Here is a 9,111-nt window from a genome sequence, read left to right as displayed (position 1 = left end):
CAGGCATTACATCTGCTTCCTAGGCTAAAAGGGGAGGGAAGGGACAGAAAGGGCTCACCTAGCCACTCTCATCCCCATATTTATCAGGAAAGGAACTCTTTTTAACAGATATCTGCTTAAATCCCATTGGCCCGAATGGAGCCCCAGAGCCAGCAGGGAAGACTGGGGAATAAAGTGTTATCTTTTATATATATATATATATATATATATATATATATATTACAACATTATAACTGTACAGAAAGCCCAAATGGGACGGAGGTTGGGAACAGGCCTTGAGAATGAATGAAAAAAGGAAGGAATTGGAAATTGTCTTGAGGATGAATGAATGAGTTGTTTGGTGACTGAAGAAGCCCAGAGTCCCTGTGCCCAGAGTAGTGGTTTGCGATGATATCGTGTCTGTCTGATGCCCACGAAAATATCTGCGGATCACGGAGTAATTAAGATCACCGGACATTAGTTACCAAGAAGAATATGGGCACTGGGTGATGTTTGATTTTAGTAACAGGCATTTGCTCATTCATATTAAATGACTCTTCAGGGTGGGTCCCTCTTCAACTTGGACAAGAAGGGATTACTTTGGTGCATACAGGGCTCTCGAAGATGCCATCGGGGATGTCGGCAACGACACAAGGGACATGGAGGGCTATCGGGTGTCTCTAAAGTAAAAGGAGGCAGTGCTCGGGGACCCTGTCTTGCTTTCAATCTTAATTAGTTCTCCTTTGTCCTTGCCCCAGCTTTCAGAGTTAGCCAGTGTTTTGCCCTTGAGCCTTGAGTCCTTGCAAAGGCAGGATGGAAGTTCAATTGGATTGAATTGGGGCATCTCTGCCCACCAGCTCCTTCTCCCCGGCCCTTGGGGATGGATGTTTAGCCAAGACCTTGTCCAACGGGGGCATCTTGGTCCAACAGCCTCTTGTGGGAGGCCCTCGGGGATGAGGACCTGGCCACTTGTCCAGAAGTGGAAACAGGGAAGTGTGACCTTGGCCAAGTTCCTTGACTTCTCTGAGCCTCGGCCTCTTCCTCCGCATCGCTTGCTCTGAAATTCGGGCGAGACAACGTATCTGGAGCATTATTATAATTATGATGCTCTTAGTTGGGAAAACCTGGGTTGGGATGTATGATCAGTTTAGTTTATTTTTTAGCTACAGTTTTCTCATGTGTAAAATGGACGTCGGTAGAGCCTTCCGGGGCGGTGGGGAGTTAGAAATTACACGCTGAACAATCCTGTTGGTGCAGGGAAGGGGGTATGTGAGGGATGAATGAATGTCCGACCAAGACTAAGCAGGAAGATGGGATTCGGGATGAGCCGGGACATCGAGGGCTCCGGCCGGGGCAGGTGCTGGTGAGTCGCCAGCCTGGGTCAGAGGGCAGGCATCGGGGGCTGTGTCCTGGGAAGGAGGAGGGGGTCCTGGTGAGCCCAGGCAGGGCTCTGAGATCAGATCTTCTACCTGGACAATGGCGAGGCTCTGGGCAGAAGGGCGTACGATGGGGGTCTGCGGGGTAGCGCGTATGCCTCCCCAGATCCACGGGGGTCCCAGTTCAAGAAGGTCAAGCGTGCCAGGGCTCCAGCCTGGAATTTCGACCCTGGTCTCATCGCCCACTGCCTGTTTGACTTCATGCTATGTAGTCTTCCTGAACTTGGGATCGTCATCTCTTCCTGGGGAACAGCAACCATTTAAAAAAAATTTTTTTAATGTTCATTTATTTTTGAGAAACAGAGAGAGACAGAGCGTGAGCGGGGAAGGGGCCGAGAGAGAGGGAGACACAGAATCCGAAGCAGGCTCCGGGCTCCGAGCTGCGAGCGCAGGGCCCGATCAGGGGCTCAAACTCACGATCGGAACCGTGAGATCATGACCTGAGCTGAAGTTGGATGCTTCGCGGACCGAGCCACCCAGGCGCCCCAAAGAGCGACCATTTTTAAAAGCTAAGGGCTCCTGGTTACTTACATTGTATCTTACAGTGTGGGTTCTCTGCCCTTCCCGCGAACCCCTTTGAAGCTCTCTGCAGCCCCGCAAAGCTGATACTTTTATACTTTTATTATCTTCCTTTGCTGAATGAAGACCCTAAGTAACAGAGCAAGATCCGTGACAGCAACTGGTATGGCAGCTCAGGCAGGACGAGGAGAGAGAAACCCAAAGCTTTGCTACTTGTTTTTCAACAAATAATCGCACACTGCTGGTGGGAACGCAAACAGGAGCAGCTGCCCCAGAAAACAGGGTGGAGGGTCCTCAAAAAATTAAAAATAGATCTACCCTATGACCCAGCAAAGGCACTGCTAGGAATTTACCCAAGGGACACAGGAGTACTGATGCATAGGGGCACATGTATCCCAATGTTTATAGCAGCGCTCTCAACAATAGCCAAATTACGGAAAGAGCCTAAATGTCCATCAACTGACCAATGGATAAAGAAGATGTGGTTTATCGATACAATGGAATACTACTTGGCATTGAGAAAGTATGAAATCTGGCCATTTGTAGCAACGTGGATGGAACCCGAGTGTATTATGCTGAGTGAAATAAGTCAGGCAGAGAAAGACAGGTATCATATGTTTTCACTCATATGTGGATCTTGAGAAACTTAACAGAAGAGCCTGGGGGAGGGGAAGGGGGAAAAATAGTTACAAACAGAAAGGGAGGGAGGCAAACCATCAGAGACTCTTAAATACAGAGAACAAACTGAGGGTTGATGGGGGTTGGGGGGGGCAGGGGAAAGTGGGTGATGGGCCTGGAGGAGGGATGAGCACGGGGTGTTGTCCGTAAGCAATGAATCACGGGAATCTGCCCCCAAAACCAAGACATACACTGTAAACACTGTATGTCAGCCAATTTGACAATAAATTATATTTTAAAAAACCCCACACAAATAATTGCACAAACAATACCCTGTGAGCAAAGGGGATACATTGTTAGAGAGAAATGTACAGGATGACCCAGAATTCCTGGTTGGGGGCAGGGGTAGAAAGGGAGGCCGTTACATGGTGACAGCAACTTTTTCCTTCAGGCACCGGATGTCCCTGCGTTTCTGGTTGCAATGCTCCATTTTTCAGGTGGGAACACTGAGGCTCGGAGGTAGTGTGGGAGCTGGTCATTCATCGGGCACCTTGCAGAGCCCCCACCGCCTGCCCGAGGCCCTGCCCGTGGCTCCCACCCCCGCCACCCACGGTCACATCTGCAGGAAGCCACGCTTCCCACGGGGCGGCTCCCAGCAGAGACTGTGGGCTGTGGCGATACGGAGGCAGGCCCATTTCCTGGGACACACAGGACGGCTCCAGAAGCCAACCCAGACTCAAGAAACCCAGGCGCCTCGGGGCAGCTCCCACAGACGGCAGGTGAGTCTGGCTACCCTCCTAGCCCAGCCCCCCCTCCTCCCCTCCGCTCAGGGTCAGACTTGATTTCCATCCGACCGGCCCCCAGCCTTTCATGATTTTCCCTCCCAGGCCTTCCCCCTAAAATAAACAAGTCCTTGGGCGGTTACTCTCTCCTGGGGACCCACATCACGGAGGACCCGAGCTAACCCAGCCCAGTGGAGACTGAACCACATCCCGGCTGGAGGCGGCTTTCTTTCCGCCCCGAATTCATTAAGACTTAAACAGAAGCCTTGAATGCCTTCCCCAAAAGTCCACACTTCGCAGCGGGAGCAGCGGCCGACGACAAACAGCGACGTGTGTCGGGAGGAAGGCTGTGTGTATCCAGATCACGAGTGAATCTTCCGAAGGGGCTTTTTTGAAAACTTGCGTTGTTCTGCGGCATTTCTCTGTCGAGCTTGGGGTCCGAGGCTGGCTGGCTGCAGTCTCTGCTGGCCGAGTGAGTGACGTGGGAAGAGCCTCGGTCTCTTTACCTGTAAAATAAGGGCTGACGTTCTCCTGGACGGGTGGCTGGCAGGGGTCAGTGATGCGGTTCACGTGAAGGTTAGCGGGGCGCCTGGCTGTACGGGTGCTCAGCGAATGATGGGATGACCATGACCATCCGGGGGCAGGTTCCCAGGCTTGCGTGTAAGTCACGGCCCCGGCAGCTAGACCACGGGCTCCTCGGGCGGCAGGCGCTGTTCTACTCACATTTGCCCGTCCTTCCCCCGGCCCGGGGCACACGGTGGGGTCGGCACCTGCTCGGTTCCTGCCGAGACTGGAGGCCAGCACGAGGTGGCCCAGTGGCTGTTCTCAAGGGGGCCGGGGGTGTCGGGTTGGGGGGTCCGCCTGTCTCTAGCAGATGCCCACCCCCGGCCCAGACCCGCCAGCTCCTTCGGAGTCCAGCCTCCACCTGACAAGGGCTTTCTTGCCCGTTCTCCGGCCTCCCCTGGGATTCGCTTCCCAGCGATCGGCAAACCCTGGAAGACAGAAGACGCTGTATTAGACACATAAATAATCCCCGGTGATTTCACAGAGAACGAACGCTTTCCTGAGGCTGTGGGACGGTCCCTGCCCAGGTTGCTCGGCTCCCAAGCTGAGGAATCGTGGTGTCGGCCGACGTGAGGTCAGGCAGGAACCCGGGGAAAGGCTCCGGTCCTGGAGCTGCGTGGCAGAGATGGGGGAAACCGAGGCACAGAGAGTGGGGAGAAGCATGTGGAAACATGCACCCCCTGAGCCAATATTGAAACTAAACTGAAATCCAGAACGTGTACCTGGGAAGGCTTCTGCTTTGTGTTTTCACGTTTCTGGCTTCGTGCGAGATTTCTGAAGTGATGTGGGTGGCTCCCAAAACGCTGTAGCACGTAGGTTCCCTGGCAGGAATAGCCTGCGTCTGCCACTTTCTGCCTGGTGATCTTGGATACTTTACTCTTTAAAAAAAAAAAAAAAGTTATTCATTTATTTTGAGAGAGAGAGACAGACATACAGACATGCACAAGTGGGGGGAGGGGCAGAGAGAGGGAGAGAGAGAATCCCAAGCAGGCTCCACACTGTCACCGCAGAGCCAGGCGCGGGGCTCGACCTCGTGAACCGTGAGACCGTGACCCGAGCTGAAACCAGGAGTCGACGCCTAACCGACGGAGCCACCCAGGCGCCTCCATAGTTTACTCCTTTAAGACTCAGTTTCCACATCTGTGAAATGGGTTGAGACGTGAAGGGAGTCAAACTTGCTGAACACATTTAGGCAGGGATTAAGTGAATCGATGTTTGTAAGGAACTGGGGACATATGAAATGCCCAATTAAATAACTAATAAGGAGTGATTAGGCTTATTACCACCGCCACCTGGCCCTCCGTCACACTGTCACCTCCCGCTGTCTTCTCCATTCAGGGGAGACTCCCATCTGTCCTCTGACTTGGCTTCTCTCTCTTCCTTTTGCCTCCCAGCTGACCTCTTGGAAATCCTACTGGCTTTACCTTAAAAATATATCCAGGACCTTCCCACTGTCCTTCCATGGTGGTCTCCCTTGGATTATTTCCTAAATCTGGGGTCGAAAAAACTTACTCCCCCCCCCCCCCGGTGAAATCTGGCCTGCGGTGCTGCTTTTTTTGGGGGGGGAAGCGGGGGGCGGTATGCTGTGAACTCAGAGTGGTTTTTCCATGTTTCAATGGTTGGGAAAAAAAGCGAAAGAAAAATTATATTTCGTGACCCATGGCAATTATACGAAACCCCACTTTCTGTGTCCGTAAAGTTTTATTGGTACACAAGCACGCCCACATCTGCATACTGAACGCGGCTGATTCTGTGCTGTGCCAGCAGAGCTGAGCGGTTGTGACAGACACCCTATGGCCCGCCGCGGCTGAAATGTTTCCTATCTGGCTCTTTCCAGCAAACATTTGCCAACCCCTGGGGTGGACTTTTCATGGGTCTCCTTGTATTCTAGTTTTCCTCCCTACTGTCCGGTCCCAACACAGCTTTCTGAGGAATGCTTGTAATACATTCGGTTTCCTGCTGATAGACCTTTCGTGGAGCTCCCTGAGCCCCTCAGAGTAAAAGCCAAGGTCCTCCTAATGGCCAAGAAGGCCCTGCATAACCCATCTCCTTCCAATGCTCATTTCATTTTGTCCCCTGATCCCTGTTTTTGGCCCTGCTGACCCCTCTTACCATGCTCTAATTTTCTTTTTCTTTCCTGTTGCACTTACCGCCTGCTTGGGAACTAATTTACTAATCCTTTTTTTTTTTTTTTTTTTTTTTTTTTTACCATTTATTGACTGTCTCCTTCCATTAAAAAGTGAGGCCCCCTGAAGGCTGACATTTTGGTTCAGATTTGTTCCCTCCTGTATCCCAGATCGCAGATAGGCTGGCTTCACGAAAGCACAGCAGTGCCCTTGCGTAGGTTCCCCGGGCTCAGAAGGGCTCCCGCTGAGAAGGATCCTGCACCTGGTTTAACGCTCCGTTGCCATCATTTTGCAGTTTTTAATACCTTTTGAAAACATTTTTTTAATGTTTCTTTATTTTTTGAGAGAGAGAGACAGAGCAGAGAGGGAGGGAGACCCAGAATCCGAAGCAGGCTCCAGGCTCCGAGCTGTCAGCCCAGAGCCCGACGCGGGGCTCGAGCTCACAAACCGTGAGATCATGACCTGAGCCCAAGTCGGTCGCTCAGCCGACGGAGTCCCCCGGGGACCCCCTGAAGTTCTTAATATTTTTTGAATACGGAGTCTCAGGTTTTCATTTTGCACCAGGCCATGCCGATTATGTGCCCGCCCCTGCCGATGGAACGATCCTGGGTTCACAGGACGCCCCCTGCGAATATCTCTTGAAGGCAGGCAGGCCGGGCGGCATGGTGCATGTCACGATTTCGCTGCATGAGTTTTCCTTGTTTCTCCACCCCGTGCCTCCCTCACTCCTGCCTTGTGAAGGCGTGTGTATTGATGCAAACGGACAAGGAGAGGAGTCCGTCCCCGATCGGGGAGCCAGGGAGAAGATCACCTGCCACACGGAGGAGACGCAATCACCCCAGCAACCGTCCCGCACCCCCCCCACCCCCGCCCGCGGCTTGGAGCCTCCACTTAATGTAATTGAGTGTGAAGGCCGGCTGGAGACACAGGCGCCCCCGCCGCCCCCTCTCCATAATATAGACACTATTGGTTGCTAATTGGCGCCAGTGGGCTGGTGCTAATTGTCCTAATGCACTCGGCTTGATGGAGGGACAAGGCTGCCCAGGCCGGGGGGCGGGGGGAGGGGGGGTGCTCCTTGGGAGATGGTGGGGGTGGGGGGCACCCAGAGGCAGAGGCAGCAGACGCTGCTACCGGGCTCATAAAAGTTGGAAACGGGCTTTAATTCTGCATCAAATATTTACGCGGGTTTGGGGTGGGTATTGATGGGGAAGGCGGACCTTTGAGCTTTGCTTGCGGTAACCCACAGAGGCCCCGGCGGGGGACGGGGTGGGGGGTAGGCCCCCTGCCATGCTCATCGATGGATTATCCAGACGGCTGTGTCCCTAGCACTGTCTAATTAATTGTGTGAATTTCTAATGACCCTTTTAGCCCCCCTGCACCCTCCCTTCTGCCCTCATTCGGGCTGCTCCCTCTCGTTTCTAGCCGATGCCGAACAGTGGGCTTCAGGGATGTGACTCAGTGCCATCCACGGAGGGAGGCAGCATTGGACAGAGGGAAGTGCAAAGGAATCTGACTCAGCCTCGCTCTCACTGTGTGGCCTCCGCAAACTCACTCACCTCTCTGGGCCTCAGTTTCCCTAGCAAATGACTATCAGGCTGCTGAGCGTTAATACCGCACGTCCTCTCTGATGGACGCCACAGTCTCTTAGGGAGCGTAGGAACGTACATGTATACACACACAGATATATACACACGTATATTTATATACGTGTATATTTCCATTTTTTTAAATGTTTATTTATTTACCTTGAGAAAGAGACATAGAGATCAACGGAGGGGCAGAGAGAGAGAGAGAGAGAGGGAGAGAGAGCGAGAGAATCCCAAACAGACTCCACACTGTCAGCACAGAGCCCAGCTCGGAGCTCAGACTCCCAAACTGCGAGATCATGACCTGAGCCGAAAACAAGAGTCGGATGCTTAACCAACTGAGCCACCCAGGGGCCCCCATATGTGTGTGTGTGTGTGTGTGTGTGTATGTATGTGTATATATACACACATATATATGTTTTTTAAAAAGTTGCAGCTAAGTCTGTTTTAGCATGTAGTACGGGAAACAAATTCATATTACATATTATTCTACACACTCAGTACGTAACTAAGTACGTAACTAATAATTACCCAAAGATGTGGCGTGCCAGTAAATGTTTAACAATCAGTTCTGCGTGGGAACAAAAGCTCTGATCTGGAGCCTTTGCCAATGTCCATGGTGTAAATATCGCTACCATGGTTGAGTTCAAGCGGCTGATACGTTCCCAAACACAGAGTGGGGAAGAAATGGACCGTCGCATCCTATGATAAAGCATCTCCGTGGCACAGAGACAATGGGTGAACGTTAGCAACCTCAGGAACAGAGATACTAGCAAAATATGGCAACATAATTAGGAAAGGATGAATTCTGAGTATTTATTACCGTTGTCTTTAAAATAGCCTGAGTGCAAGCTAATATAATTTCATTTTTGGGGCGCCTGGGGTGGCTCAGTCGGTTGAGCGTCCGACTTCAGCTCAGGTCACGATCTCGCGGTCCGTGAGTTCGAGCCCCGCGTCGGGCTCTGGGCTGATGGCTCAGAGCCTGGAGCCTGCTTCCGATTCTGTGTCTCCCTCTCTCTCTGCCCCTCCCCCATTCATGCTCTGTCTCTCTCTGTCTCAAAAATAAATAAAAACGTTAAAAAAATTTTTAATTTCATTTTTCACCACTGTGTGCGCACCAATTGGCTCTCAGGATTGCTGAACGTTTAACGGTGGCTCTCGTGAGCCTTGCGGGCCAGCTCCCGCACACCGCTGTGTGTGTGTGTGTGTGTGTGTGTGTGTGTGTGTGCGCGCGTGGGCGTGTGGCACACTACTCATGAACCCTACAATGTCTCAGATGGAAGGGCATAGGACAAAGCTGCGTTAAAAAAGGATTCCATTTAAAGGGGCACCTGTGTGCCTCCGTCGGTTAAACATCTGACTCTTGGATTTCGGCTCAGGTCATGATCTGGCCGTTTCGCGGGTTCGAGCCCCGTGTCGGGCTCCGTGCTAACGGTGAGGAGACTGCTTGGGATTTTCTATCTCCCCCTCTCTCTCTCAAAATAAATGTAAACTTAAAAAA

At 52.1% G+C, this 9,111-nt stretch overlaps 1 long non-coding RNA gene across 1 annotated transcript in view; it reads left to right on the top strand.

The window, feature by feature from the left end:
* The first annotated feature begins 3,247 nt into the window (after positions 1-3,247).
* Positions 3,248-9,111, top strand: part of LOC122232611 — a 44,272-nt gene continuing 38,408 nt past the window's right edge. The window contains exon 1 of the long non-coding RNA XR_006209973.1: positions 3,248-3,331. This is a non-coding gene — a long non-coding RNA (uncharacterized LOC122232611). The remainder of the gene's footprint in view (positions 3,332-9,111) is intronic.

Source organism: Panthera tigris, chromosome D3 (genome assembly GCF_018350195.1).
Source record: "Panthera tigris isolate Pti1 chromosome D3, P.tigris_Pti1_mat1.1, whole genome shotgun sequence".
NCBI lineage: Eukaryota > Metazoa > Chordata > Mammalia > Carnivora > Felidae > Panthera > Panthera tigris.
This window is presented reverse-complemented; position numbering and strand designations above follow the sequence as displayed.